Source organism: Diaporthe citri (assembly GCF_014595645.1).
Source record: "Diaporthe citri strain NFHF-8-4 chromosome Unknown scaffold_2, whole genome shotgun sequence".
NCBI classification, from domain to species: Eukaryota; Fungi; Ascomycota; class Sordariomycetes; order Diaporthales; family Diaporthaceae; genus Diaporthe; species Diaporthe citri.
In genome coordinates this window covers 3,447,980-3,465,072 of record NW_025064847.1, presented here as the reverse complement: position 1 = coordinate 3,465,072, position 17,093 = coordinate 3,447,980, and positions in this window count along the sequence as shown.

Below are 17,093 nucleotides of genomic sequence, written 5' to 3'. Positions count from 1 at the left end.
ATTTAATTAAAGATGCTTATTAAATATAAGCTAGCAATTTAAATACTTATGAAATAATAATAACTCTTATTATTTAAATTCTTAATGCATAAGCATTATTATAAAAATCTTAAATATAAGGTTTGCCCTTAAGAAGAATATAATTTAAAATTAGCTAATTATATTGCATTATAAGGTAATTTATAAATAATTAATAAATATAAATTAAACTTTTATATTTTTGCTATGCATTACCTTTAATTAAAAAAGTTATTTTATTATTTCTTATTAAAAGCCTTTAATAATCTTTTATTTTTATAATTATATAATATATATATTTAAGTTAATTACGTTAATATTAATATAATAATTTTATAATATATAATATAATAATAATATTTAAGATTATATTAACGCAATTTATTAATAAGTTATTAAATTATGCTTTAGCAATTTAAGTTTAAGCTTTAATGCATTATAATTTTCTTAACTTTTTATTATATTTAAATAATTACCTTATCTTTTTAGCTATAATTTATATAGCCTTGCACCTTAATTATAATATTATTTATATTTATAAAGCATTAAAAAGTATTATTAAAAGCATTTTTTATAAAGACGTTAATTAAGTTGCAATTTTTAATAATTTAATAAATCTTAAAAATCTTATGCTTCTTATATAATTATTAAAAAGCTATAATATTAATTATAAAGCGCTTTTCTTTTATTATATTAAGCTTAATTAAGTATTTATATAAAGAGTATAAGTTAATATATATTATAAAAGGAATTATTATAATATTTAAATATATAATAACTTAATATAAAGTAGTTGCTAGCATTATAATTATATTAAAGCTATTAATTATGCTATAAATTTTTAAAGCTAAAATGCTTTAAGTTACTTTTTAATATTTTATTAAAAATTAATAAATAATATTGCTTTTAATATTTTATTTAAAAGTTTATTAAGTTTATATCTTATTTATAAATATAATAATAAAGCTAATTTATAAGCTAAAGTTTTTATTATTAATAAATAAGTTATTAATAAAGATTATTAATTTAACTTAAGATAAATTTAAAGGTATATATTAAAGTTCATGCTTTAAGTTATTAACTTATTATTATAGCTAATAATTTAACTTATTATAATCTTTATAGAAAAGCTTTTAAACTTAAGCTACTATTAATAAATTAAATACTGCCTTAAGTTAATAAATAAAAGCAAAATATGCTCTTTATATATATTATTTTATATATTATTAAGTATAATTATTAGCCTTATTATTAATAAGCATAATCTTTTTATTTTAGCCCTTTTAATAAAGATATAAAATACCTTTATTAAAAATACTTATTATTATATTATTAAAAATAAGTAATTTATTTATAATAAATATATTCTTTAGCTTATATTAAATATTTACCTTATTAATTTTTTACTTTTTTAGCTTTAAGAATATTAAAATATTAAGGGATAATATATTATTAATTTATATAGCAGTAATAATAAATATATTCTTTTCTTAATTTATAATTAAAAAACATAAGTTATATATTAAGATAACTATGCTTAAATTATTATAATACAATTTATAATAAATTACTTATTAATATATATTAAATTTAGCAATATTATATAATAATTTAATAATTTATATAATAATCTTAAAAAAGTATTTATTTTAAATCTTAAAGGGTAAGTAATATAAAATAAATTACTTAAGCTTAAACTTTAACTAAGAATATGCTTAAATAATATCTTAAAGCTTTAATTAAAAGCCTTATATTAAAAGAAATAGGGTTAAAGTAATTAAAAGCCTTTAGCTAGCTCTTTAAATAATTAAAAATTATATAAAAATATTATATTTATTCTTATTATTATATTTAATAATAATAAGTTGTAATTTCTTATATAGCTTTTTAATTTTACCCTTAATTTTATAAATAATATATAACTTAAAGAGTTAAATATCTTTATGCATTTTAAGATTAAAGTGTTTAAAGTAAAAGATGCCGTTGCTAATTAACTTTATAATTTTCTTATAATTAAACTTCTTAAATAAATTACTTAAAGTATTAATTATATTATTATATTAAAGCTTTAAAAAGAGATTATAATTCTTAACCTTTTACTAAGTAAGATATATCTTTTTTAATTTATTCTTTAATTTCTTAAGCTATTTATATTATTAAGGTTATAGCGATTTTAATATTACTAAAATTAAATTAAATTCAAATTAAATAAGCTTATTAAAAGTATTATTTAAGTTAAAAACTAGCTAAATATTATTTTTATTATTCTTATTTTAATAATATAGCTAAATTAATATTAATTAAAAGATTATTAAGTTATTTAAAAAGGTATAATATAAAATTATATTTATTAATGCTAAGCAATTTATATAATCCTTATTAATTATACTTTTCTTATTATATTTATATATTACTTTATAATAAAAAACTTAATATTTTTATAATATTTAAGCTATTATAAGTATTTAAAACTATATTAACTTATTATTTAATATAAACCTTGCATAGCTTTTTTATAACTTTTTAAATAGCCGCTACTTTTTTAAAAATTAAAAGAGTTAATATAAAATCTTTTATAAGTCTTAAATATATACTAAAAACAAAAAGTATTAAAATAATGCTATTAAAGCTAATTATATTATTTATTGCCTTAATAATTATTTATAAGATAGCTTTCTTAATATAAATTTTTAAAAGTTTAATATAAAAAATATTAAAAGCTTATTAAAGTAAAGCATAATATCTTTTAACCTTATTAATAAATTTAATATACTTTTATTAATACTTACTTATAAATAATGCTTATAATTTATATAATACTTTAAAATTTTATTAAGGTAAAGTTAATTTTAATATTATAAATAATATAATTAAAAGATTTTAAATAAGTATTTATTTAATATTATTAAATAGCTTTTTATATATTCTTTATAAAAAGAAAAATAAAAAATTACTTAACTTAAAAAAAGATTGCTAAATTAATAATTTATAAAATAAGTAAATTAAGTAAATATATAATATTTATAATAATCTTATAATTAAAATTAATATTATTTTAAAGGTTAAACTTAAAATATTATAATGCTATAAAATAAAGTTAATAATAATAATAAAACTTAAAAATTACTTTTAAAATAAAAGAATTAATATTACTATAATTAATATTAATAAAGAGGCATAAAAAATAATTAATTAAAAGATATTTAAACTTATAATAAAGTTATTAAAGCTTTATTTTTATTAAAAATATTATTAGCATATTATAACTTCTTATATTAAGGAAAATTTATAAGTATTTTTACTTTTAAATAACTAAGAAAGTCTTTTTTAAGTATTTATCTTTTTATTAAATTACCTTATTAATAATATTTTAAAGAAAGAAAAAGTTTTTATTTATATCTTAAATATAAAAAAAGAAAGGAATAAGCTTATTTATAATATAAAATATTAATAGCTTTGCTAAAGTATTAATTTATATTATATTAAATAACTTAATAAGTAAGCTTAAGCTAAATTATATTTATGCTTTGCTAACTTATATAATATTTAAATATATAAAAAATACTTAATATTATAAAGCTTAAAATTGCTTATATTTAATTATTAAAAATATTATTATATTATTATGGTTTAAGCTTTGCCCATTGTAATTAATTAATGGGCTTTAACGTAAATATAAATAAGAAGTAAATCTTTTCCTTTATACTTTAAATATAAACCCTATTTAAATATCTTATAGCAAATAACCTAAGGCTAGCCTATAATATATATTTAAAGTCCTTTTGCATTATAAATTTATAATATAATTATATAAAACCTAATATAGCAAAACTTAAAAAGAATAATAACAGCCCATTAAGCCCTTCCTTATTTAAAGGAACTCTTATCTTAAGAATACTTAGCAACTTAGCTAATAAAGATAAGGGTTAAGTTTATAATAAATAAGGAAGTAATTAGCATTAAAAAAGCTTAATTCTTTTATATATTTAATTAACTAGAAACTTTCTGCAATTAATTTTTGCCTTATATTAATTTTATAAAAATATTTAAAAAGCAGCTAAAAAGCTTCTTAAAAAAGATTTGCCTTATGTTTAAAAACCCTTTTAAGCAAAAATATATTAAGCTTAGCTTAATTATATTATAATAGCATTATAAGAAAAGAATAGCAAAATTTCTTACTTAATTTAATTAATTAGCTTATATAATAAAGGCTTAAAGTTAATTAAATAAGTATAAAATATTATTAATAATTAATAGCTTAATCTTTATAATAAAAGCTTAGCTTAATTATAAAAAGTAGCTAAATATATTTAAGGCCTTTTACTTTACTTTATGATAATATAAGGATATTTTTAACGCTATAATAAAAAAGGATAATACTTAACTTTAAAATAACAAAGCAATAAATATTAATATTATAATAGTTTTAATAAATAAAGTTAAATATTTTATATATAGCTAATTTAGCCATTATAAGCATAATTACCTTAATTATTGCAAGAAAATAAGGATATAGCTTTTATTAATTAAGGTTAGTAAGGAAAAGGAGTTTATTTAAGGGGGCGTAAAATTTTTTTTATAAGATAAGGCTTAAAAGTAATGTTAGCTTAGCATTAACTTAAACTTAAAGTAAATTAACTATATGCTAATTAATTTAACCTTATAGAAATACTTAAAATTTAGGAAATTCCCATTAATAAAGCAAATTATTTATAATTAAGCATTAATTAATTATAAATTATATAATAAATTTATAATTTTAAGGTTTTAAATAAGAAAGCTTATATAAAAGGCTTATATTAAAGGATTATAGGAATGCTATTAATTTAGCTGCTAACTTATGCTTAAATAATTATTTTTTATTAGCTTGCTTTAATTAATATATTAAATTATAAGGGCTAAGGTATGTTAATTATAAATAATAAGTTAGGCCTTTAATATAATTAAAAGGCACTAAGATATAATTAAATAGCTAAATAAAGAGTAATATTTAATTTATAATTAAATTATAATATCCTTTATTTTTTATTATATAGCTACCCTTTAAAGCTTGCTATAAAAACCTAGAAAAGGAGGATATATTATGGTTTAAGCTTTGCTTATTATAATTAATTAATAGGTTTTAGCTTTATAAAAATAGGCTTCGGCATGAATATAAATAAGGAGTAAACCTTTTCCTTTGCACTTTAAATATAAACCCTATTTAAACACCTTATGGCAAACAACCTAAGGCTAGCCCATAATATATACTTATATTTAGCATAATACCTTAATATTATTAATAAAAGTATTAATCTTAAATAATAAATATCTTTATTATTAAGCAGTTTTTAAAGTTAATATAAATATTAAAGCTATTTATGCTATTAAAAAAATTATAAAGAAAGGCTTAATTTATTAAAAAGGTATAATAAGTATGCCCTTTCTTGCCATTATTAATAATTAAAGTTATTATAATATTAATAGCTTTAAAATTAAGACCTTTAAAGCCAATAAGAAATATATTAAATTTATTATTATTAACTTATTATTTAATATCCTTATATATATAAATATATATAGCTTTAGCATATTATTAATCTTTAAGTAAATAATTTATTAATTAATATCTTTCTTTATAATATATAAAATACTTCTTTTTTTTATATTATATATTGCTATTATTACCTTTATTAAGCTAATATTTATTATTATAACCACTTTTATAAAGTTCTTTATTATAATTATTGCCTTTAAATTAATAAAGCTAGCTTAAATAAAAGTTTAATTAAAAGTTATTATTCTTAAAAGAAAGTTAAAGATACCTTAAGCATTAATTATTATTGCTATATTGCTTATTAAAATAATATTACTTTTTAATATTTATAATAGCTAAATTATTATTATTTTAATTATTATAATTATTAGCATAGCCTTATTTATAAGCTTATTAATTATCTTTTGCAATTATATATTATAATATAAGATTTTAAGCCTTTAATGCCTTAATATATTATTATAAAATAAAATAAAATTGCTTAATATTTATTAATATTATTAAAATAATATAATAAAATTTAAAAATGCCTTATATTACTTATAAAATTATATTTTATAAAGGGCTATCTTTATAAGTAATATACTTAATGATGCAGTACCCCCTGAAGCCTAGCGTGGTAGGCCTCTATTAAGCTCTTAATAAGCCTGCAAAAGAGCCCCCTGGGCAACCAGTGGGTCCCTCTCCCTTTTAGCACAGCGGAAGATTTCGCGACTGCATTACTTAAGTACTTTATAGCAAAGCTATATTTTATTAATAAGTATTTAAAAAATATTTATATAACTTTTATTTAAATTTTTTTATTAAAAAGTAAAGAAAGTTAAAGTATTTTAATTTATAAAATAATTATAATAATTATTATTTATATTAAATTAATTCTTAAGTTTCTTATATACTTAAGTAAATAAATCTTCTTAATTAATAACTTAAATATAATATATTTTTATTAATTTCTTAAGTATATATAAAAGAGCTATTTTAAACTATTAAGATTAAATTTATAAATTGCTACAAGCCTTATAAAAAAGGAAGATCTTATTATTAAAAATATTATATAGTTTTTTAATAAATATTTTATTCTTATAATAATATTTATTTAAGTTAGCTACTATATTTAAATTAAGTAGAAAGTTTTTTATCTTTATTAAAGGTAAAAGAATATAATAATTATATGCTATATAAAAGTTATTAATTAAAGGAAAGTTGCCGCTTCCTCTTAATAAATTAAAAGGTCCTAAAGGGCCATTATTGCCTTCATCGCTATTGCTAAGTAGGCTAAGCAATTTAAGTAATTTAAAATTAAGAAAATCATTATTATTAAGTAATTCCTTAGTTTTTATTAAGGCATAATTAAAATTAAGGATAATATAAATATTTAAATTATAGCTTTAAATTTAATTAATTTTAAATATAATATAGTATTTTTGCTTTTAATTTATTAGCTATTTAAAATAGTTTAATGCTTTAAGGATATATATTAATCCTTTTAAAGTATTTGCTTTTTAAATATAAATGCCCTTAACTTAAAGGGTTTTCTTAATAATGCATAGCAAGTTTTTATTAACCTATATAAATATTAACTTAATTTAATTATAAAAGTCCTTAATAAACGCTTTATATACTTTATTATTTAATATATATGCTATAGCTTAAATTCAGCCCTAAATATAAGTATTTAAGTATTATTTATTATTAAGAAATCTTAAGGGATTTATTTATATTAAAGAATTAAATATCTTAATAATGCTTTTAAGTATAAAAATATAATTCATTATAATTAATATTAATGGATTATTTTAATTAATAATATTGCTTATTATATTTATTATATTATTATTATTTCTTATTATTTTAATAAAGTAATAATAGCGATATATTTAATTTAAAAAAAATAGTAAAAAGGGGAAATAAATAGTGTTAAGGGAAAAATAAAAAAGTTAAGGGTTATTTTTATAACTTAGCCGTTAAGAGGTAAATTAATTCCTTTCTTTATATTTATTTATATAATAAAATATAAGTAAATATATTATTAATAAAAATAAATATTAATTTAATTCTTTTAATTATAGCTATTAAATTTAAAAGTTATTATTAAGGTTATTTAAAACGTAATAAATGCATATATATTAAGGGTAGGGGAATTTACTATAATTTCTTATTATAATAATTACTTCTTTATATATTAAGTATTGTTATTATTATAAACTGCGTTATATAAATTCGCAATGTTAATAATGCTAATTAGCATAATTAAAAGGTTATTTCTTTAAACCTTATTAATTTATAATTACCCTTGCAATTATTAATTAATATTAGCTGAGTTATATATTGCAATATAACGTTTAATTAATATAATAATTAATTATTATTAACTATAAAAGAAAAGAAGGCAAAAGGCTTAACTATGCTAATTATTTTATATACAGCGCTAAGGCTGCTGCCTGCTAGGCATTTTAATAGGCCAAAGCTGCCTAGTCTTAAACAGTCCTCTATATAAACAATACCCATTATTCCCACAATTTTAAAGTTTTAAATAAAAAAGTTTATATAAAAAGCTTAAATTAAAGGATTATAAAAATGTTATTAATTTAATTATTAATTTATACTTAAATAATTATTTCTTATTAACTTACTTTAATTAATATATTAAATTATAAAGGTTAAAAGCATATTAATTATAAAAAATAAGCTAGGCCTTTAATGCATTTAAAAGGCGCTAAAGTATAATTAAATGGCTGGGCAAAGGGCGATATTTAATTTACGATTAAACTATAATATCCATTATTTTTTATCACACAGCTGCCCTCCTGGGCCCACCAAGGGGACCCGGAGAAGGAGGATAATGTTATGGGCTAGCCTTGGGTTATCTGCCGTAAGGTGCCCGAATGAGGTTTATATTCAAAGTGCAGAGGAAGAGGTTCGCTCCCCGTCTGCACCCGCGCCGAAGCCTATTCTTATAGGGCCAAAGCCCGCTGACTAATTACAATGGGCAAAGCCTAAACCGTAATAAATTATTTTAAAAACAACTTTTTTATTTTAATTTTTATTAAAGTTAATTTAAAGGTTAAATATTAATTATAAATATATTTAATAAATTAATTTAATAAAGGTTTTCTTAAAAGCTTATATAAAATATATATTAATATAATTATTATAAGGATATTATTATTTTCTTAATTATAAATTAAAATTATATTTAAAACTTATTATTATTAATATTATAATATTTTTAACGTTAAATATTTAAGCGTTAATTATTATATAAAGAAATTAAATATATTATATTTAAAAAGCATATATATTTTAAATTAAAAATAAAAGTACTTAAAATTAAGTTTTAAGTAAAGTTATAAAATTATAAAAATGTAAAATATAAAAAAAAAAAAAAAATATAAAAAATAAAAAAAAAAAAAAAAAAAAAAAAAAAAAAAAAAAAAAAATAAAAAATAAAAAATAAAAAATAAAAAATAAAAAATAAAAAATAAAAAATAAAAAATAAAAAATAAAAAATAAAAAAAAAAAAATAAAAAAAAAAAAAAAAAAAAAAAAATAAAAAATAAAAAAAAAAAAAATAAAAAATAAAAATAAAAAATAAAAAATAAAAAAAAAAAAAAAAATAAAAAATAAAAAATAAAAAATAAAAAATAAAAAATAAAAAATAAAAAATAAAAAATAAAAAATAAAAAATACAAAATACAAAATAAAAAATACAAAATACAAAATACAAAATACAAAATACAAAATACAAAATATAAAATATAAAATATAAAATAAAAAATAAAACACAAAATATTATTATTATTTATATTTCATTTTTCTAAATACAGAATGCAAAAATATAATCTCAACTCTAGTTCCAGGGAATTCTCCCAAAATGTTTCAGTACCGATATCGTTTGAGCAATTTGCCCAGGCGGGGCGCTGGTCTTGTGAAGTCATTAACAAAGGGCAACTGGAAGCTTGTTATCAGGCTTGTAGTTCATGAAAAGTGTGAGAAGAATCGAGCCTGGTGTAAGGCTTTCGCAGTCTCAAACCGCCGAAGAGAGTTTCCCAGCACCCAATGCCACGTGTTAGTCTGGTTGGTCGCACAGTCTGACCACCCTGACACCTACACGCTTATACGCTTCTTTCCATCTCTAATCAGTTGGGGGTTCCTATCTTTTCGCACTTTCTCAGACTTTCTCGGACTTAGTTCGTGGTGTGTTACGCGAAAGAGACGTCAAAATGCATAAATTCCAGGCAACGATACGCGCGTCCCTCGGAGCCTGTTGAAGATGGACCTAGTCCTTGGAACCCATTTTCAAATTCCACGCATCACAGCAGGCTATTTGAAAGTCTTTGTTACTCAATGAAAGGGCAACGGAAGTCCGAACGACGGCATTCAAGGTGGTAAGACCAAAAGGCAGGACTAGGCACGTACATATGTATGCCAACAGCGCGTGCCTGTTAACGTGCAAAAAATGTACGCCAAATGAATGTCCATCGCTTGAACAATGTTTCTGTTTAGAGCCTAGGAGCAGCTTCCGTGTTTGTTCCCGGATGAAGTTATGCTATCAATAAAGATACCCAAAAATCTGCTTCAAGACCTCACAAAAGCTCAAGGGAGCATTTTTACACAGCTTGTTCATTGGAATGCTGGATCGCGCAATGTTCCGCTCAGCGTGAATTCGAGCCCTTCTCTGTTCGCATCGGTTCCGGCCGGACGTGACCCTTCGGCTGAACAGATTGCTCTACACCCATCCCACCGTGACGCTGCTGGGTAGAGGAACACACAGTCAGCTGGGTAGTGTAGACTTTGTTTCTAGAGACTGCCTCATGCAGCACTGATTTTCTAATTTCCACTTGCATATCAAGCAGCCCATTCAATGGCAGACTGGGGGATCCATCTCTATTTTCCTGAGTGTCCCTGTACACGGCGAAGCTCCCGTCCCGCTCCATCAATCGCCCGGCCGCCCAAAGGGAGAAACGAAGCATTTGATAACGGCGATACTCTGAGCAGCCAAAGGCGCTCCTCATCTTCTCACAACGAACGCGATGCTGGTAAAAGGCATACCATAGTGTGGCACACGCGGATGGGTCGGCTTCTCCTAAATTAAAACTGTAAAATACACGGCCACACCGATATCTCCGATCTTAAAAATGGCTGGACCGCTTTCTCGTCTGGTATTACAAGTATTATGCCCTGATATCTATAATCTTCGCCTGGATTATGCTGACCTTGGTTGCAGGGCTGGTTGGGGAGATTGGAAAGGTGGACGTATCTCCACGTTGTGACAGCTGAATAGAACTCTTTCGCCACCAACAGCTTTGGACACGAGGACAAAAGGCCACGAGCATGACACATGCACGAAAAGGCATTGCAAGAATCAAATAAAAGCTCGCAAACATGACCATATTGTACACACACATACACACACCGACCGCACTGAGGTTTGGGACTGACTCAAGTGCTTCTAAGTTTGATGCTTGTTGATTGTGCTTGCCACAGCGCAGACGATGGGCTAGCGCGGACAATGTGTTGTGCGTTGAGTGGCTGCTACTTTTGAAAAGATGAACTTGGACGTATAACTTCGCCTAATACCGAAGATCCCCTCTTCTCACTTCTCAGCGGACTCTTTAGAGAACGAGCCGTCGAGAAACCACGGGCTTGGTACCAGATAGTGGAAAAGAAGGCTAGAAACTTGATGTTTAATGTCAGTAAATGATGACGGTGGTCACCGGGCACCTAAATGCCTTCCCAATAAAAAGCAGCCTTGGCCATCTCATCTCCAGCTATAATATTCCTCATAATCACACGTCTAGACCACACCGTTACTCCCATTACCAAAACCTCAACTTGGCTTCTCCGATCCCGATACTCGCATTAGCTGTGACCGTTCTACATCACCGACCGCCTTCATCCTAGACATCCAGAGTCCCAGACCCACACAATGTCACCCAATCTCTTTCCTCGGCTGTGCCCCAAATGGGGTTCGATTGGCTAGTTATGCCGTCGGAGAACAACCTTTGGAGACCAAAACCCACAGCTAGATCCCGGATCACTTTCGCCACTGCATAGCGAAACAACACTTCGAGAAACAACAAGTGGGAAGCCAAAGCCACAGCCAGATCCCAAATCGGGGCCGATTGACAAGACTGAATCTTGGGAAACAGTACCTAGAGGTCCAAACCCACAGTCAATTCCCGGGTATATATCGCCGTTGTTTGGCGATGCACCACTTCGAGCAGCAACGATGAGAGGGCTCAACCCACAGCCAAATACCACATCTCCTTCATCATTGGTTGGCGAAGCACCACTTCGAGGAACAACAATTGGAGAGCGAAATGTGCAGCCGGATCTCAACCTTCCCCGTTTGATTGACGAGACACGACAACAAGAAACAACACCTGGAGGGCCAAATCCACGGCCAAACCCCAATGCTCAGGAAGACAATCCTGTTGGGGGATGACTAAGCACTCCCCTCTCTTTTAATACACCATACCTTCCGTAGCCCGCCTAGCATTAGCTTCTCTTAACACACATAAACACTTTGCAAAATACTTTAATTAAATTAGCTATTAGCAACCCCATTTAATTCCCTAATTTAGTTTTAAAAGCCCTTATATATTTCGTTATATAATAGCTATAACTTAATTTAATTTTTCATTGCTTTTATGCTAAGATTTAACTATTAGTTTAATATTAATTGCTTATAACCATTTAAATAATTGCATTTCCTTAGCATATAATTAATTTAATAACCTTATTAACCTTGGCTTAGTTGGCTAAAAGCCTTAAATATTATTAATAATGCTTTAAATAATTATTAATAAGCCTTATACTTATTAAGCTATAATATTTACTAATTTAATAGCTTTAATAAACTTTTAGCTATTAAAACTTCTTAATTAAATAACTTTTAACTTTAATTTAAAACTTCTTTATAAATAACTCTATAAATAAGGCGAGAAATAAGCTTCCTTAAGATATAAAAGGATGTTTTATTATTATTAAATTGCCTTAATTAAAACTAAACTAATCTCTTAAATTTATTAGCGCGTTAAAATCAGCTTAAAAAGCTTTTCTCATTCCTATATAATTAATATTAACCCTTGCTTTTGCTTAAAAGGAACTTTAAGTATAACTTATAATAGTTAAGGCATTAAACCGCGACTTCTTCTTTAATAAAATATAATTTAAAAAGGCATAAAGTATTAATTAAGCCTTATTAAGCTTTATTAACTCTCTTAACTTAATTTAATAACCTTCCTTTAATCCTTTATTTTAAAATTCCTTAAAGGTTCCTTAGTTTTAAAAGCTAACCATTCCTTATAATTAGTTTCTTAATTAAAATAAGTTTAATATTAGCTTATTCCCTTTAATTAAAGTTAGTTAAAATAAAGAATATAAAACCCTTTTATTAAAATAAGCTAGTAAGATAATTAAAGCAAGACTATCTTAAGATCATGCTTATTTATTAAAACTTAAGAATTACTTTAAGGAGTTTTATCTTAAACCCGTTAAATGCTTTATATATATTTAGCCCTTAGCTTTTCTTATATAAACATCCTTATATACTTAAGGCAATTATCTTTTTAACGCGGCCGTTATTTATGCTATTAAGCAAAGCATGGCTTTAAGAATATATTTAAAACTTTATCTTATTATATTAAATTAACTCTCCGCTTAAGTTTAACGTGCCATAAAGAACTTTAATGAGGTAAAACATTAAAATTAAGTAGCAATAGCTTGCTATTTCTTTATAAAACTTATAAATGCCACTTCCTTCTTAAAAGCCTTTATTATATTAATTAGCCGTTTTATCCTTAATTCTTGGCAAGCCTTTCCTAAGCTAAAGAACTGCAAAAATAAATAAAATATAGGCGGCTAGCCTATCCGCTCCCCTTATCGTAAGCATTGCTACGGCTCCCCTTGTTTATCAGCCAGAAATCGCAGCTCTCCCGGTTAACGCTCGCAAGCTGCCAGCCTGCATATCCTTTTGTGATGTAGATAAGATGCTAATAAGCCTAGAAAACGATGCGGCGCGTAAACACGCCTATGAGAAATAAGCAGCCTTAAAGCTTAATAAGATTAATTGCAAGGCATTTATAATGCTAATTAGTAATTAAATATGCATTATTAAGTAAGATGGAAAGGAAGTTAAAGTTCCTTTCCTTTACCACTTCTTTATACTTAAGATATTTAATAAAGAGCAATTTATATAATTAATGCTACCTATAAACGCCTTATGTAAAATTTAAATGCAAGTTTTATATATTAAGATCCTTGCCCTTATAAACAATAAGTTTAAGAAAGAAATTATTAATATAATTATAAAGGCAATACATAACTAGCTTTAATTTTATTATATTCCTTATAGCAAGGATAAGATAAATATTAAGCAGCGATAAGTTAACGTATATATTATAATTATTAAGTTATTTATAATAATAAAAAAGTTTAATAATGAAAAAGAGCTTATTTATAGCTTTGCCTATATATTTTTATAAAGGCTTTAAAAGCATTATATAAATAAAGAGAATAATATTAAAGGTAAAACCTTAAAGAAGTATTATATTAAAACTATAAAGAAAGTTAATAAGTATTATAACTACCTTATATTATTAATGAATATAATAGCTAACATTTTATAATTTATATTAATTTATATATTATATAATAATTTATTAAATAAGCTATTTAACTTTTAATTTATAGCGTACTAACTTAAATAAATAAGTTAACTTAAGAAGAAACTAGCAATAGCTTTAGCTTTATTCCTTAACTTTAAGCAACCTTAACTTCTTAAATATAATAAATTAAATAAATTTATAAAAATCTTTAATTTTAATAAAGAAAAGATAGAAAAGTTTATAATTAACTTTTATTTTATTAAAGTTAATAATGATATTATAGTTAAATTAAAAGTTTAAGGCCTTTTTAAAATAAAGAAATTTTAAAATACCCCCTTAATTTAATAGTTTACTATATTTAATGGCAATTTTATTATTATAAATATTATGCAAATTTTCTTTATCTTAAGTTAAGTAATGCATTAATTTTACTATAACTTAGCCCTTTTATTTTATAAATTAAATAATATTTAAAATAAATATAAAAATTTCTTTTACTTAAAGACGCTTTAAGATATAAATAATAAGATTATTGCCATTATTATATTAAAGTTTTAGCATTATAAAGCTATTATTATTTAGCGCATTTTATAAGCATTGCATATATTTTCTAAGAATTAAAGGCATGCCTTAACCATGTTTATTAAGGCGTTCTTTATAGCTTTAATTATTAAAGGCGTTCTTAATAATAATAAAACTACGCTAGCTTATATTATCCTTTTGTTATAGGTTGGCCTTAAGCGTTTATTGAAAGGTACTTAAAAGGAGTTATAAATTGCAATATTTAAGAAGTAAGTTAGGCTTTAAAAGGGCTTAACTTTAGATTTATCTTTTAAGTATATGCCTTATTATGTGAAAGAGTTGGGTATAATGTAGGCTTAATATAGGCATGCATTATGGCTTAGGCAATAGCCTAAGCCCATTATATAGCTCTTTTTTTGCTCTTATATTATGCATAGTAAGAATTAAACTTAAAGCTCTTATAGTCTTATATTAATTGCGTATTTACTATATATATAATCCTTAGTTAATATATTATAGTTATGCATAAGCTATATATATTAATTATATTAAGGCTTATTTATGCTTAATTAAGGAAGTATGGGTTATATATCCCTACCTTGCTTTATTAATATTTATATACCTTATGATATTATAATGTATTAAGTTAGTATTATGCTGTAATATACGCTGAGTGCAATGCATATTAGCTATATGCCTAGCTTATTGCTATTTGCTTATTATGATAATTATGGGCTATTAATTTTTTAACCTTAGTTTACGCTATAATATAATTATTTTATGCCTAAGTTTTTCTTATATTATAATTATAAAACATTATAACCTTTCCTTAATAACTTTATTATATAATTATATTATTAATTACTTTATCTTATTTTAATTATTATTATTAATTAAATAAGTTGCTTTTATTATTAACTTATTATTCTTTTAGCTTATACTTAATATATAATCTTAATAACTTTAATAAAAATATTCCCGTTAATTAATAATATCCTTATAATCCCTTGCTGCCTATACTATAAACTTAACTCTTTAATTAATAACGCCCCCCCCTTATATTATTAATAGCAATACTTGCATAATTTCTTATTATGCTAACTTACTTGCCTTATGATATACTTAACTTATATTTAATAACATTCTTATTACGCTTAGCTTATGCTTAACTTATGCTTATAATATAAATGTATTAACCTTATTATAATCTTAATATTAATAAGATAATATTTATTAATAAATTTAATAAAAATTATAATGGCTAAGGTATTGCTATTATTAATATTAAAGGAAACTTGCCTTATTCTTTTAATAATAATAATTAAGGCTTAAAGAGTTATTATATTATTAATAATTACCTTATTTTAAATAATAGTAATAATAATAATTAATAGCTTTTTATTATTAAGGAGTTCTTATATAAGGGCTGCAATTAAATTTTAGCTAATATTAATATCCTTCTTAAATATATTTATAGCGCCTATAAAGATTTATATATTAATTATTACTACTATTATAACTTTTGTTATTAATATAAGCGGAAGTTTATTAAATTAACTATACTGCATAATGCCTTTTATACCTTTTTAAGTATATATTATATTAATTATAAGCATATTTTATATATATTTTAGTATAAAGATAAACTTAATATAATTAAGAGTAATGTTATTAAATTTATAGCCCTTTTTAATGCTGCTATGTATGCATTTAATTATTTACTTGCCCTAGCTTAATAAAAGCCTTTGTTAGTTATACTTATCTTTGCTTTAGCTACCTATATGCATAAATTAGCCCTTATTATCAACCTTATTAATAATAATTATGCTGCCTTAGCTCCTTGCATTTCTTAAGGTATGCTTAATATAATAAAGTTTTTAACCTTTATTTATAATAATGCTATTATATATTATAATCTTAATATATTTATAATAGGTAATTAGCTTTAGTAAGTTGTTTAAGGCATAGTTAATATTTTTAATATGCTTTAAAGTAGTATATAGGAGGTTAAATATATTATAATAAATCTTAAAGTAAGATTTGTTCTTTATATAAGTTTAGCCTATATTAATAATAAAAATAAGAGCGCCTTAATTATTTTAAGGATTATTATTATTAAAAGTTTATTATAATGCTTAAAGTTATTTAAGCTATTATTTATTTAATTTCTTATTCTTTATGCTTTATATTTAACTTAAGCTGCCTTAATCTTTTTATGTATTTTTATTAAAATGCTTAGCTAAGTTTAAGCAGGTTTTATTATTATAATTATACTTTAAGTTTTAACTTAAATAAGCGCAAGCTATTTCTTTTTAAGAAGCATAAGCATTATTATTATTATTATTATTAAATAAGCCTTAGTTATATATATAGTAAATTTAAGTAATAAGAAGCGTTATGTTTTA